Source organism: Vombatus ursinus, unplaced genomic scaffold (assembly GCF_900497805.2).
Source record: "Vombatus ursinus unplaced genomic scaffold, bare-nosed wombat genome assembly UNPS02014159.1, whole genome shotgun sequence".
Lineage (NCBI taxonomy): Eukaryota > Metazoa > Chordata > Mammalia > Diprotodontia > Vombatidae > Vombatus > Vombatus ursinus.
Genome location: NW_020953937.1, coordinates 1,009,026 through 1,023,283, shown reverse-complemented (window position 1 = coordinate 1,023,283; position 14,258 = coordinate 1,009,026). Strand labels below are relative to the sequence as shown.

Sequence of the window (14,258 nt, the reverse complement as noted above, 5' to 3'; positions counted from 1 at the left end):
GGGGGTCTCCAGTGCCGAGCCTCCCTGACAGAGGCTTGGGGCCCGGAGCCACTCAGGAGAGATTGAGCAGGGATAAATGGCAAGTCTTACGTGTGGGACCCAAAGAAATCACAAGATGAGCAAGACCTAGAGTGGGGAGAAAAGGACCTGGAGGTCTGGCTGGACCTCCAGCCCCACGTGAGCCATCAGGCTGATAAGGCTTGGAGGTTTCGAGATGCTTTGGGGTCCGGCTGCCCTCACCTGGCAGACTGGGTTCTGGCAGAGAAGGGCCCTGAGTGCAGAACATGCAGATCAGGAAGGAGAAGAGAAGGCGCGGGGAAACATGAGCGCTGTCTTCAGAGACTCATTACAGCCTCGAGCAATGTGGGGGAAACTGAGGCAGGGAAAGGTACCCACCTGTGTGGTGGGGTGCTCCCTGTGGTGGCGCGGGCTGAGGGCTTCCTGCCCCCGGAGGCCAGGGCACCCTGAGAGACATCGCTGAGCTGGAGACACAGGGCAGAGCACCTGCCGTGTGGCCGGGCAGCTCTGACAGCGCCCGCCCTCAAGGAGCGCACAGTCCAGTGGACAAAGAGGATCCCCGGTGGGGAGGAGAATGGCCACAGATGCAAGGAGGGCCAGAGGTCAACTACTGGCCCGGAGTGACAGGCAGGCCAGCTGGGTGCAGGGGAGGCAGGGCCCCTGAAGAGAGAAGAGGAGGCTGACCCTGGCCTGGGGCGGCTCTGAGCTCCACCGGGCCTCGCTGGCGCCCAGCCCTAGTTGAAGAAAGCAGAGCTTCGTGGCCCTCCTCCAAGTCTGTGAGCTAAGGGTTGTCCGAGCAGCCGTCCCCAAGGCTCAGAACCCCATTCTTGGGGCCCGTGCCTTCAGCCCTTCCCGGCTGGTTATCTGAGACCTTCAGCAGCCAGACTGTTACTTGGGTGGCAGGGGGCCCCTCAGCCTGACCCAGCCACGCTTTATCCTCCCCAAGCCGGGACACCCTTGGGCAGAGGGGGAGCACCCCAAGGGCCCACCACCTGGTGCCTTCTCCTAAGGAGCAAGCTCAGGAGCCCCCTTCCCTGTGTGGAGAGGCAGGGTGGCCCCTGGAGCCCTTCTATGCCTGCATTCCTCCCGTTCTGCTCCCCCAAGGGAGTGAAGTGTGGTGACGGACAGTTAGTAAAGATAAAAGTGCGGTGATGGGGGCTGGGCCCTGAGCAGGGAAGGCCCTGCAAGGGTCTTGGGAGCATTCTGGGTACAGGGTCTGGGGGCCGGGACGATCCGACGTGGGCTAGAGCTCAGCGATTCCATGGGAGGAGGAGGGGGTCTGGAGAGAGGCTATGGGAGACTTGAAGGCCCCTAGTGCCAGGCAGAGGAGTTTGTCGGGGACCCCCGAGCTCCCGTCCTTGGCTGGGGAACGACATGGTGGTGTGCCTATAGACCAGGCCTTGGTCCCTGGGTCCCTACCTGCATGGGGGACCTCCTCCCTGGAGCCTCACTCAAGCTCAGTCTTCCTCTTCTCAGCTCTGCCCTTCTGCCAAGAGAGGAACACCCAGGAGGTCCCGGAGGAGGACAGGCGATCTGCGCTGCTGCCAGCCCCTCTCCAGGTCAGTGTGGGTCTCCTCTCATCTCTCCAGGCGCCCTGGGGTGGCGACCAAAGCGCCCTCACTCTAGCGCTCAGGGACGGGACCTCCCTGGCTTCTGCCTCTGCCGTGATGGGCAGGAGGGATGGAGGGGCTCAACCTGTGTACGACGTCTGCTGTGTGCCAGGCACTGTGCCCACTCTTGTGGTCCTCACAACCCGCCTGCCAGGGAGGTGCTGTCGTCTCTGTTGAGGAAACTGAGGCCCGGAATGGGGCTTTGGCTTGCCCAGCGTCACAGCTGGTGAGTGGACTCCGGGCCGGAGCCTTTCCCTCAGACTGTGGTCCCAGCAGCCGGCCTAGGCCACCGCCCTGCGCAGGGCTGGAGGGAGTTGGGGGAAGGTGTGGTGTGAGGTTCCTGGCACACAGCAGGTGCTCTGTAAATGCCAGCTTGTTCTCTACATGAGAGGTGGGGGCATTCTTAGGAGGAGAGGTCAGCCCCTGGGAGAGCAGAACCCCAGACAGTTCTTCAGAAGTCTTCTCTGGTTTGGTTGAACGTTGTTCCCTTTTCCTTCTCCTCTCCCTCCGGGTTGGATTTTGCAGGGATAGGACCTTTGCTGTTGGGGTTTCTCGCCCATGGGGCCTGAGTGTGCCCAGGATTAGCCTCCAAACCCCCTTTGCCGCCACTTCCCCAGGTCCCCGGGGTCTGGGCTTTGGGCTGCCTGAGCCGTGGGCGTTGGCTTCCTCCACATGACTCCTGGGGTTCCCTTGTCTCACGTGCTGGTCGGTGAGGTGCCACGCCTGGGTCAGGATTCGGGCAGCAGCGTCCTCCCTGTGGGGCTCGCAGATGCTCATCTGGACTCCGGCGGCCCTGATCTCAGCTCCAGCTACTTCTGACTGTCCCTTCCTCTGATCTTCTGACCCCCGTGGGTCCTCTGCTGCCTCGCATCTCCCTTGCCCTGCTGGTAGCAACAAGGTCAAGATGGAGGGGATTCAGTTCCTGCAGAGACTCACTGGTCACTCCCCCAGGACCCCCGGGACAGCGGTTTCTAAGCACATGGCTTGTTTTTGTTTTTAAAACTGTTTTCAATTTTATTATTTTTCTTTTTTCTTTTGAGTTCTAAATTCTCTGTCTCTCTTCCTCCCCTCCCCCACCCATTGAGAAGTCGAGCAATGTGACATCAGTTATACACGTGAAGTCATGCAGAAGAGATTTCTGCTTTGCCTTTGACCAGAGCCTCCATGTTGGGTAAGATAGACCTTTCTACCCAACTGAGTGCATATAGATCTTCTTCCCTCTTTAAGCCAATTCCAAAGAGAGTGAGATTCAAGCATCTCTGCCCTCTGGTTCTAGGATATCAGGGCAATTTTCCTCAATAATTTCTTGAAATGTGGTGCCTAGACTGTTTCTGATCATGACTTTCAGGTAGTCTAATAACTTTTAAATGATCCTTCTTGATCTATTTCTAGGTCATTTGTTTTTTCAATCAGATATTTCACATTTTCTCTTTTCTTTTTCATTCTTTTGACTTTATTTTATGATTTTTTTTTTTTTTGGCAAGGCAATTGGGGTTAAGTGACTTGCCTAGGGTCACACAGCTAGTAAGTGTCATGTGTCTGGTCTGAGACTGGATTTGAACTTAGGTCCTCCTGACACCAGGACCAGTGCTCTACCCACTGTGCCCCCTAGCTGCCCCTATTTCATGATTTTTGATATCTCATGGAGTTATTAGCTTCCACTTGCCCTGTTCTATTTTTAGAACATTATTTTCTTTAATTTTTTTTTTTTTAGGCTGTTGGGGTTAAGTGACTTGCCCAGGGTAACACAGCTAGTACATGTCAAGTGTTTAGTCTGAGGCTGGATTTGAACTCTGGTCCTCCTGACTTTAGGGCAGTGTTCTATCCACTGCGTCACCTAGTGCCTCAAGACATTATTTTCTTTAGAATTTTTTGTGCCTCTTTTACTAAGCTGTTAATTCTTTTTTCATAATTTTCTTTCATCCCTCTCATTTCTTTTCCAGATTTTTTCTACCACTCTCATCTTTCTTTAATTCTTCCTGGAATTCTTACTGGGCTTGTGTCCAATTAGCATTTTTTCTTTGAGACTTTCATCCTAGATGTTTTCACGTCATCGTCTCCTGAGATTGTATCCTGAGCTTCTCTGTCGCCATAGTAGCTTTTTATGGTCAGGTTCTTTTTTTGTTGTTGGCTCGGTGTTCCAGCCTGTTTCTTGACTTTGAACTTTCTGTTAAAGTTAGGCTGTGTTCCCTTCTGGGGAGGAGGGCATTGTCCCAAGCTTCAGGGTTTTTTTGTGCTGATGTCTTCGGAGCTGCAAGTTTTTGGTGCTTCTCAGGTGATGTGATTGGGGGAGAGGTGTGGTCACTGCTCTCCTGATCTGCCCTCTGGTCTTTACCCAAGAAGGACCCTCTGCTCCTGGTCCCTTGTGACTGACTACAAGTGCCCCTTTTGGCACCATGACTATAGCCCAGAACTGTGTGTGGGCAGTGCAGCGGGGTCCCATGCCCGTTGCCAGCTCAGCCCTGACCAGCTGGTTGTCTGCTCCCCTCACTGCCTCTGTGTGAGAACTCGTGAAGCTGCTGCCGCCACGTCCACGACCCACCACTGGTGTGCCACCACATGTGCTCCATGCCAGCTCCTGCTTGTGGTCATGTCTCTCTGCCAACCTCCCAGGTTGTCTTGGGTTAGAAAAATGTCTCACCCTGACATGTGACTAGCTCTGCTTCTCTTAGACTCGATTTGAGGCATTATTTCAAGTTTTTTGTAGGGAACGTTGGCAGTGTTCAGCTGGGTTGCCACATATTCCCTCCCATCTTGGCTCCGCCATCTTGGCTGTACCTTCTAAGGGCATGTTTAGAGAAGGCTGGCCTCCTACTGCTGTGGGTGTCTAGACCCACCCAAGCAGAAGAATCAGTAATCGTTCATAAACATTTATCAGGTCCCTCCTATATGCCAGGCATTGTGTGAGGCCATGGCAAAGTCCAGGACAGCAGCAGATGGGGTCTGATGAGATGGCTGCCCAAGGGCCACGGATGTGGGGGGAGCTTCTGCTGTCCTCAGCAGAAAGGGTCACCCAGATCTCAGGTCCCTGTGGACCACTCTTTGCTCCCTGAGTTGCTGTGGCCAAAGAGTCCATGTCCTTGGGGCCAGCCACACTGCCTGTCCAGTGAGGTCAGCCTGGACAGAGCTCAAGTGTCATTGGCACGGCCTTCAAGGCTCCCGTTTCCCTACTGTCCCAGGAGGAGACATTGAAGCAAGGCCTTGTGGCCTCTCCTGTGTGGTCCAGAGAGGGTGGAGATGCCCCCAGGTACCTAAGGAGGAGGGCAGGGAGCCTGGTGTTGGGAAGGAGAGATAGGTCAGAGCCTCGAGTTGGGTCCGGGGATGGGCTGGAGACTAGAGAAAGAAAAATGCTGTGGGACAGGAAGGGAGCCCCTCGGGAACCCCAGACCTCAGTCTTCCCTGCAGGCTGGGCCCCTCTGGCCTTGGTTTCCTCCAGCATCAGGGGTGAGGCTCTGAATCTTGGTATAAATTGGGATGATTTACCCAGCAAATGGGGTGATTCTGTCTCTGCTGTCGCAGGCTACCTTTGGGTGCCATCTGTGGGCGTGGGGTGGTTTTCCCTCTTCTTGGTTGATTGCGGCCTTTCTCAAATAAGTGAGCTCGGTCTTTCTGAGGAGAAAGGGCCTCTGGCCTCTAGCCTTGGGTCCCGTCCTCTCTCTCCCTTCTTCTTTCTCTCTTCCTTTCATTTTTCCACATCAGTCACTGCTGCCCGCGGGCCTCTCACTGGCGTGGCCGCTCACCCCTTTCTGGGTCGATGGGGATCATGGGATGCTTTTGTGGGATTGGCTCCGTCCGCCTGCTCCCTCCCTGTTGGTCCTCGTGCTTTGAAGCTCTCTCTGCCTTCCACCCCTTGGAGAGCGCGTGGGCCCCCCTTCTCCGCATCGTGGAATTCTCCTCTGTGCACACACATACACAGGCCCCCCAGTCTCGGAGGGTCGGGTGGGCAGGGTAGAGCCCAGAGGACTTCCCGGCCTCACTCGCAGATCCCCTTTCACCCAGTCGTCCCCCTGGCCTCCCTCGGTCTGGGCGAGTCTGTCTTTGTGCTCGCGTCACGTCATGCACATCCTGGGTTGCTTGGAGGGTAGATTCTTGGTTGGGTGACTGGATTCTAAGCCCAGCACAGTGATCATCACCTCTTGTGGATGGTGCAGGCCAGGGCCAGGCCTCTGGGGTCTCCTTCCTCCTGCCCCGTTGTTTCTCTAGCCTCTCGGGTGTGAACGCCAGCCCGCCCCAGAAAGCAGCTCCCCGGGGTGGGAGGGAGGTGCTGTGGATGCCAGGATTGGGAGCCGTTCCCATCTGTCTCTGCCGGGCCTGTGGTCCTCACAGAGGCCAGGCACCTTCTCGTGGCCTGTCACTGCACTGCTGCCCAGCCTCTCAGGACGAGTCAGGATGGGAGGGACTCTGGTCTCACAGAGACGCGGAGATGGGTGGGCCAGGCCTTGGTACAGCTGGGGGGCCTTTGGGTCTGTCACATTTGGGATGACCCCGGGGCTCCCGAAGTGACCATGGTGTAGACACACCAGCAAGCCTGTGTAGCTGGTGTGCTCCTTCAGGCCACTGGACCTCACCGATCTGGGGCGACTCCAGTAAGACGGGCCCATCAGCTAGGGCCCCGAGAGGATCTGTGAATGGGGGTCATATTTTTAAAATGTTAAATGCTTTAAACCATCAGATATCCTGACTTTCAGGTTCATTGGTTTCCTGTGTAATGCTGTACGTTTTAGGTTCTGACTTCACCGCATCATTCTGAGGCTTCCCCGGGATGGGGATGAGGGGTCCATGACATAGAACAAGGTTGGCAACCCCTGACTGAAGGGATTGCCGTAGTGGGAGATCCTGTGAAAGCCCAAAAGCTGGCCGGGAGTGGGGTGCCCGGTCTCCCCTTTGATTATGGGTCGTAGCCATTGGACGAGGGGAGGGGCCGGCAGAGAAGCGGGTGGGGTCTCCTTTCCCCACAACGGAAGTTCACTTCCTCAGTCTGATTGGTCTTTGGTACGTAAAGTGATCCTTCTGCCTCGTCTGTCTCCACCCTGGGCCCCTCACTCTGGCAGCAGGACTCCACGGTTATCTCTGCGCCCAAGGGCACTCTGTGACTCAGTCCTCCTCCCACCGCATCCCACCCATTTTCCTTGAGACTCTTTGGCTCTCACTTCTTCCTTGGGTGTCCTTTTTAGGACTCTGCTGTTGGCCATCACATCAGTGCAGCTGCGTGTCCAGCCGTGTGCCCAGCCCAGGGGCTGCACGTGCTCAGAGCAAAGCAGTCCTTACTCCCAGTGGGTGTGTGGAGGCACGAAGCAAGTAGACACGTGTGTGTGTGTGTAGTGTCTATGTATGGATGTGTATATGTGTGGGTATGCATAATGTGTGCGTGCATAGTTAATGTGTTGTACAGTGAGGAAGATGGGAGGAGTCAGGTGTACGTACAGGCGTGTATGTATGTGTGCGCTCACGTGTGTGTGTGTAGAGAAAGGGGAAATGGAGGCAGGAGAGAAGTGTGCGTACTTGTGTATTTGTACAGATGTGGGTGTGTGTGTGACGTATGCACATGTGTGCGTGCCATGCGCATCGTGTGTTTGTACATGTGTATTTCAGGTTCTTGTGTATCCGGTGTGTAACACGTATGTATTTGTATATATGTGCACTCTGCAAATTGTGTGCGTGTGCATGCTTGAGTGTGAGTGCATGTGTGTGTGCATATGTGTATGTGCTGTATGGTGGGGGGAGATGGGGAGGAGGCAGGTGTCCATACACGTGAGTGTACGCGTGCGTGTGCGTGCTCAGCATACATAATAACATGAACAGCTGCAAACACATGTCAGGTAGTTACATCCTAGATAGTTAGGGGTTGGGTTGGCTTTGGGGGAGGGGGCGGTCAGGAAAGACCTCCTGCCAGAGCTGAGGCCCAAGCTGCATCTCAGGGAAGGAGGGACCGGGCCTTGCTAAGGAGGGGTTTGAATATTCTCCGTGAGTTTCTGTTTCTTGTTTTTTTTTTATTTTTTGATGAACAAGCCCTCGTTTTCACCACCACCCCGTCCTCCCACCATCCCTCATTGGGAAAAACAAAGTCAGACCGTACGCCCTCTCCTGTTGGGGGTCCCTTGCTTGCATAGCAAGCTCAGTTCCCCTCACGAAGTGCCTGAGGAACCTTGGGGTCAGCGTGTGGAATTCCCAGGCCTCCCTTGGGTCGCCCCTTTGCCCTTTGAGTCTACCATCTCTCCCTCTGGTCTCAGGCAGCGAGCCATGGCCTGTTCTTGGGGGACACAGGCCCGGACGCTCACCAGCTAGGGTCCCGGGGTCAGCCACTTCTCCCCCGCTTCCTCCTCTGTTAAAACAGGAGAGTGACCATGCGACGTCCTGGGGTCGTTGGGAGGGTCACGGGAGGTAATCTATGGAAAGGCTTCTTAAATGCCTGCTTCCGGCCTGGCCTTTGGTCAGTGCACACTACGTTGGTCACGGCATGGGTCGAGAAGCAGACTCTCCTGTTTCTGCCCTCGTGGCTAACATTTTATGGATGCCTTTTGCTCTCAGATCCCTGCCGAGTGGGGAGCCCCCAGGAGGCGAGGGAGGGGCTCTGGCTCAGGCTCCCCTTGGGTGGGGGGAATCTGTCGGCTCTGTCTCTGTGTTGTTTCTTGGGCTCGGTCATCAGCCGCCTTGTCTCACCCCTCCCCACATGTCAGTGGTCAGTCCTCCGCAGGACAGGCAGCCCACTCTGAGCTCCATCCACCCCCTCCATCCCTGGCCCATCTTCCTTCCCCCTCTGGGCTGAGCCTCTCTGCTCAACTCCCTCACCCTCCTGGTCCTTCCTGTCCATTGCCCTGACGTTGGCTCCCCTCACTCTCCTTGGGGGACCGTCAGCTCCCAGGGGGCAGGGCTGTCTTGTGCGCTAACACGTGCTTATTGACTGATCAAGCACCATCAGGGCCTTTATCCTTTCCCTGTGCCCTGCCAGCCTTGGCAGGAGGGGGGCTCCTCTTACCTCCCCCATCTCCAGAAAGGAGGAGCGATGTGCCCAAAGGAGGGCGAGCCTAGTTCAGGGAGCGTTAATTGTCTGTCATTTGGTCAATTACGTGCCTGCCACATGCCAGCAGCCCCACCCCGCCCATCTCCATCTCCAGATTCCTTAAGTTCACCTTAAACCTGTGTCTCCTTTTTTATCCTTTGGTGATTCTTCCTTCTTCTTTCCACAGTTCAGCCTTTTTCTCCGCCCGCCCAAACAGTGCCCTTCAAGCATGAGAACACGACTCCATTCCTTAGTCTTCTGCATCCCTCTGCTTGGTTGCTCTCTTGGATTTCTGGTGTGGGGATGTTTGCAGGCGCCTTGCGTACGCCTCTTTTTTCTAATTAGCCAGGAACACCTTGTGCCCTCTTTCCTTTGAAGATTCCTTTTGCTTCACTGATGAGGAGGATTAGCTCTGCCACACAGACTTGTGGGCTGCCTCTGAGGAGGGCAGCTTCTGTTCTTTCCTCAGCTTGCTCGTGACTGCAGAGTAAGCCTGCGTCGGTCAGCCCGCCTCCTCCACGTGCCTCGGCGCTTCAAGCTTGGCGGTGCTGGATCTCTTTTCTGGGATCAGAAGGCGCTTTGTTGTCCCCTGTGGAAAGTTCTGCAGACTTTCCTAGTATTATTTCTGGAAGTCTGCCGTTCTGGGTGGGGGAGATTCTTGCCCTTAAGCGCGTCTTGTCTTAAGGTCAGGGACTTTGGCTGGTGGAGAATTCACGTGTCCTTTTTTTTTTTTTTTAAGCATTGTTGGAGTTTGCTCCTCCCATCATCCCAACATTTTTCATGCCCCCTTCTGTCTTCTCACCCTGCCCCCACTCTGGGGCACACCCTTATCCCCTCTGGCCTGGATCATCACGGTCGCTGCAGACCCTGGGGTCTCACCACTCCAGGCCATCCTCCGCTCAGCCACCTAAGGGATTTTCCTCCAGCCAAGGTCCAGCTGTGTCACCCCCGACTCAGTCAACCGCACTGGCTCCCTCTTGCCTCCAGGATCAGATACAGAACCCTTAAAGCCCCTCTTGATCTGGCCCCCTCCCCTCTGAGCCAGCAGCACTGACCTCCTGGCCATTCCTCAGGCCTCACCTCTTGGCTTCCTTCAGGTCCAAGGGAAACTCTCGCCTCCCACAGGAAGCCTTCCCCGCCCTCTTCATTCTGTGCCATCCCTGTGCTCCTGTGTGGAGCTTGCCATTAGCCTGGGAGCCCCTCGAGGGCAGGGACTGTCTGAAGCCTCTTTTGGACCCCCCCAGCACTTAGCCCGGGCCTGGCATGCAGCAAGCGCTTAGTGAGGGCTTACTGACTGACACATGTAAGCTCTCGCCAGGCACGAAGCAATCCTCCATCATCCTGTCATGTGCCACGCAGACAGGCCTGAGCTGGGGAGAGCCCAGGGAAGGGCAGGCACAGACAGGAGCCGGCTAGTTGGATTTCTCTCATGACTTTTCAGACAGCTTAGCCTTCCTCTTAAGTTCACGATCACTCTCTGCGGGGTTCCCTTCTTTCTGATGTGCCTTAGCTCCACCGTTGCCCAGGACTGCAGCCCACAACCCCACCCCCTGAGGATCCTGCTCTTTCTCCTATAGGCATGGGTTCTGTTCCCTCTCTCCATCCCTTGTCTGGGCCCCTACAGCTTTGGGCCTGGCCTGGGCCCCTGGGGCTTTGATCCTGGGACGGGCCCCTGGAGCTTCGGGCCTGGGACGGGCCACTGGGGCTTCGGGCCTGGGATGGGCCGCTATGGCTTTGGGCCTGGACTAGGACCCTGGGGCTTTGAGCCTGGGACGGGCCCCTGGAGCTTCGGGCCTGCGATGGGCCCCTGGAGCTTCGGGCCTGGGACGGGCCACTGGGGCTTTGGGCCTGGACTAGGACCCTGGGGCTTTGAGCCTGGGACGGGCCACTGGGGCTTCAGGCCTGGGACCGTGGGGCTTCGGGCCTGGGACGGGCCCCGCCTCTCCTCAGGAAGCCCCTGGACCCAGACCCCGATCAGGCCTGGAGTCCTGTAGGTACCCGGGCCAGCTCTTCAGCTTCAGTTGTTACTGCCTTTGTCGGACATCACTCTCATTTCTGTCCTCCCCTGTGGCTCGGGAAGCATTCCTCTTATTCTCCTGCTGGCCATGGTCGGTCACGGGGAGGCCTGAACAGACCCGTGGCGTCCCGGGTGCTCTCTGCTCTGCCTCTCTCTCACTAAAACGAGAGCCAGAAAGGCTCTCAGATCCCGCCTGGCTGCAGGGCTGCACAGCATAGACCCTGCCTCGGTGCCTCAGTTTTCTCATCTGTACCACGAGGAAGTTGGATTCAGAGGCCTCGAAGGGTACTGTGAGTGTGATGCAGAGAAGGATGCCCCCGCCCGCCGAGGGAGGGCTCATTGGGGCTTTTCTGCAGGCAGCTCCTCCAGGGTCCTTGACCTGGAGACCTGGATGCCTGTCGAGGAAGCCTCTCTAGACTCACGTGGTCAGCCTGGGCCCATTGCTGGCCTTCAGGGCCGGTGGCATCACTCACTGGGGCCAAAGGCATGGTTCCCAGGGGATTCTTGCCCCCTGGAAAGGGGCAGGGGTGGGTGACAGGGTCCTGCCAGCCACCCCCTGGGACAGGGGAGTGAGGGTCCTGTGGGGTCCCATAAGGAAGGAGCCACGCCAGGGCTTCAGTCTTGCTAGGGTGGCCCCCAGGGCTGTGGCCTTCCCTTCACCCTTGGAGTGGTGACCAGTGAGTCCTTGGAAAAGGGAAGTGTAGCAGGGCAGGTTTTGAGGGGTCTGAATGCCCCCAGGCTGTCCTTCAGCCACCAGGGAGATTTCCTAAAGCGTAGACCTGACCATGGCCCCCTTCCTGCCCCTACCCCACTCAGTAACCTGCAGTGGCTCCCTATTGCCCTCAAAGCCCTTCATAACCTGCCTCCTTCTCCCTCTTCAGGCTTCTTACAGCTCGCTCCCTGACACCCCGGCCTGCTGGCCGTTCCTCCCATGACACCGTCCATCTCTCGGCTCTGAGTAGTGCTCACACCTGAAACACCGTCCCTTCTCTGCACCGACTCCTGATGCCCTTGGTTTCCTTTAAGTCCCAACCAAAATCCCCTTCTCTCAGCCCCACCCCCTTCGATTCCAGGGCCTTCCTTTTGTTAATTATTTCCCATTTATCCTGTGTAGACATTGTACATAGGTACAATTTGCATGTTGTCCTCCCCATTAGACTGTAAGCTCTTTGAGGTCAGGGACTATTGTGTTTTTGCCTTTCTGTATGTGCCTGGAGCTTGGCATAGTGCTTGGTACGTAGAAGGTGCTTAATCAGTGCTAGTTGACTGACTGTCCTAATAATAATGATTGTTATAAGAATAGCTATCATTTACTTCAAGCTTTAAGGTTTGCAAAGTGCTTTATGGACATTTATCTCATTTGATCCACCGCACAATCCTGGGAGGGAGGTGCCATTCTGACCCCCATCTTACAAGTTAGGAAACTGAGTCACAGAGCAGTCAGGGTCACACAGCTAGTATCTGAAGCTGGATTAGAACTCAGGTCTTTCTGACTCCAAGTCCAGCACTCCAGGTACTGTGGTGCCCACTAGTAGCATAGCATGGTGGCTAGACAACCCCTGCCCTCAAGGAACTTCCATTCCGGCAGAGGTGACAACATGTGCATACAGGCATGTAAGAGACCTGAGCCTGCCAGGGCGGGCTCTGTGGGCTTCGTGTGGGAGGTGACAGCGAGCGGAGTCTTGAGGGAACCAGGAATTCCAGGAGCCGTTCCAAGCCTAGGGACAGCCAGGACAAAGGCATGGAGGGGGGAGATGGGAGAGGTAGGGGTGCGTGTGTGTGCGTGTGCATGCAGTAGCAACATGTGGAAAGGGGGAAAGGTGATGAGTTTTACCTCATACGTCTTGAGCTTGAGAGATCTGCTCATTTTTCTCGTGGCCGTGACGAGGCTGGGGTCCGGGTGAGGGAGGATGCAGAGAAGAGGCTTCAGGAGAGCCCCCTGGGGGGATGCCCAGGTGGGCAGGTGGGACCGGGATGCAGAAAGGCCCTTCAGCCAAGGGGTGAGGTCAGAAGCCGGGTTTCTGAGGGATGAGGAGAGAGTCTGAGGAGGAAGTAAAAATGATAAGTGTAGACAGTTTTTCCAAGGACATGAGCTGAGACACAGTAGGATCTCCTGAGGGAGGGTGTGGAGGATGCAGAGACTCAAGCAGATTTGTGGCAGCACAAAGATGAGAAGAGAGGACGATAAAATAGAAAGGAGGGTCTTGGGAGGAGAAGGAAGGACTTCTTTGTCAGAGCGCGGAGGAGAGCTACAAGGCATGCAGAGGGGGAGCCCTCAGCAAACGGCCACCTTGCTGTTCTCAGGCAAATAGGAGGCCAAGTCTCGCGCTGAGACTGAGGGAGGCTTGAGGGGAGGAGAGAAAAGAAGGTTTGGGATAGGGGATCAATTAGGGAGGTGGGAAAGGATTGTCTGACATCAGGGAGGGTTCAGCTGAGGTCCAAGGTCTTATACGTACTCCATCCAGGCCTGTCCTATTTCAGGGTGTCTTCAGCTCTGTTTAGCGGCTTGTGAAGGGGAGCCAAGGTGAATGGGGGGGGGGGGAATCTAGTCAGCTGAACTAGCCCGCTGCACCCCTTTAGGGCCCCAGGCCTCTGTAGCCAGCTCACATCCATGGTCTCGTCAGCCCTTGGTTTGAGAGTAGAGCCTGGTCTGCTGCAGCTGTCTCCTCTCATTACCTGCCTCAGGTCTCTCGCCACTACAGTCTATCCTGCACACGCACAGACACTCACACGCACTCCCCCCGCCCCAAGTCTAGGGGCTCCCTAGAAAGTTCTCTCTTTGGCACATCAGCCCCTCATAGCATGGCCCTCTCCTACCCTTCCAGCCTTTTTGCACCTTGTTCTTCTCCACAAATTTACTATCCAGCAACAGTCAAATAGTCAGCAAGCATTTTGTTAAGCACCTACTATGTGCCAGGCACTGGGCCAAATGCTGGGGATACAAAAAGAAAGAAAAAACAGTCCCTACCTTTGAGAAGCTTGCCGTCTGATCAAGGAGGCAACATGTAAATGACTCTGGACAGACAAGCTCTATGTAGGACAGAACAGAGATAACAAACATAGGGAAGGCCCTAGGTTTAAACTTCCTGTATAAGGTGGGGTTTTAGTTGGGACTTGAAGGAAGCTGGGAGGTCAGTAGTTGAGGTGGAGGAGGAAGAGGGGTGGCCAGAGAGAATGCCCAGAGCTGAGAGATAGACACAGCCTGGAGGCCAGTGTCACTGTCACTGGATGGAAGAGGACTGGAAAGGGAGGAGGCAGCTTAGGGAGGGCTTTGAATGCCAAGCAGAGCATTTTGTACTGGATCCTGGATGGTAGGAAGCCACTGGAGTTTATTGAGTAGGGGCAGTGACATGATCAGACCTGTGCTTTAGGAAAATCACTTTGTGGAGAGACTGGAGGCAGGCAGACCCTCCCAGCAGCTCCTGCAATAGTCCGGGTGTGAGAAGATGAAGGCCTGTGCCTGGGTAGGGGCAGGGTCCAAGGGTAGAAGGGGGCATATTGGAGAGATGCTGTAAAGGTGAAACGGACTAGAGATGGTGCAAAGGTGAAATGGACCAGGGATCTCACAGAGGTGAAACGGACCAGGGATCCTGCAGAGGTGAAATGGACCAGG

The 14,258-nt window shown here is 55.8% G+C and overlaps 1 protein-coding gene across 1 annotated transcript in view; it reads left to right on the top strand.

Annotated features, from left to right (window-relative positions):
- Positions 1 to 1,499: 1,499 nt before the first annotated feature.
- LOC114040908 (zinc finger protein 569-like) overlaps positions 1,500 to 14,258 on the top strand; it is a 33,192-nt gene continuing 20,433 nt past the window's right edge. The window contains exon 1 of the mRNA XM_027859132.1: positions 1,500 to 1,577. The gene's annotated coding sequence lies outside the window, so the exon portion shown is untranslated. The remainder of the gene's footprint in view (positions 1,578 to 14,258) is intronic.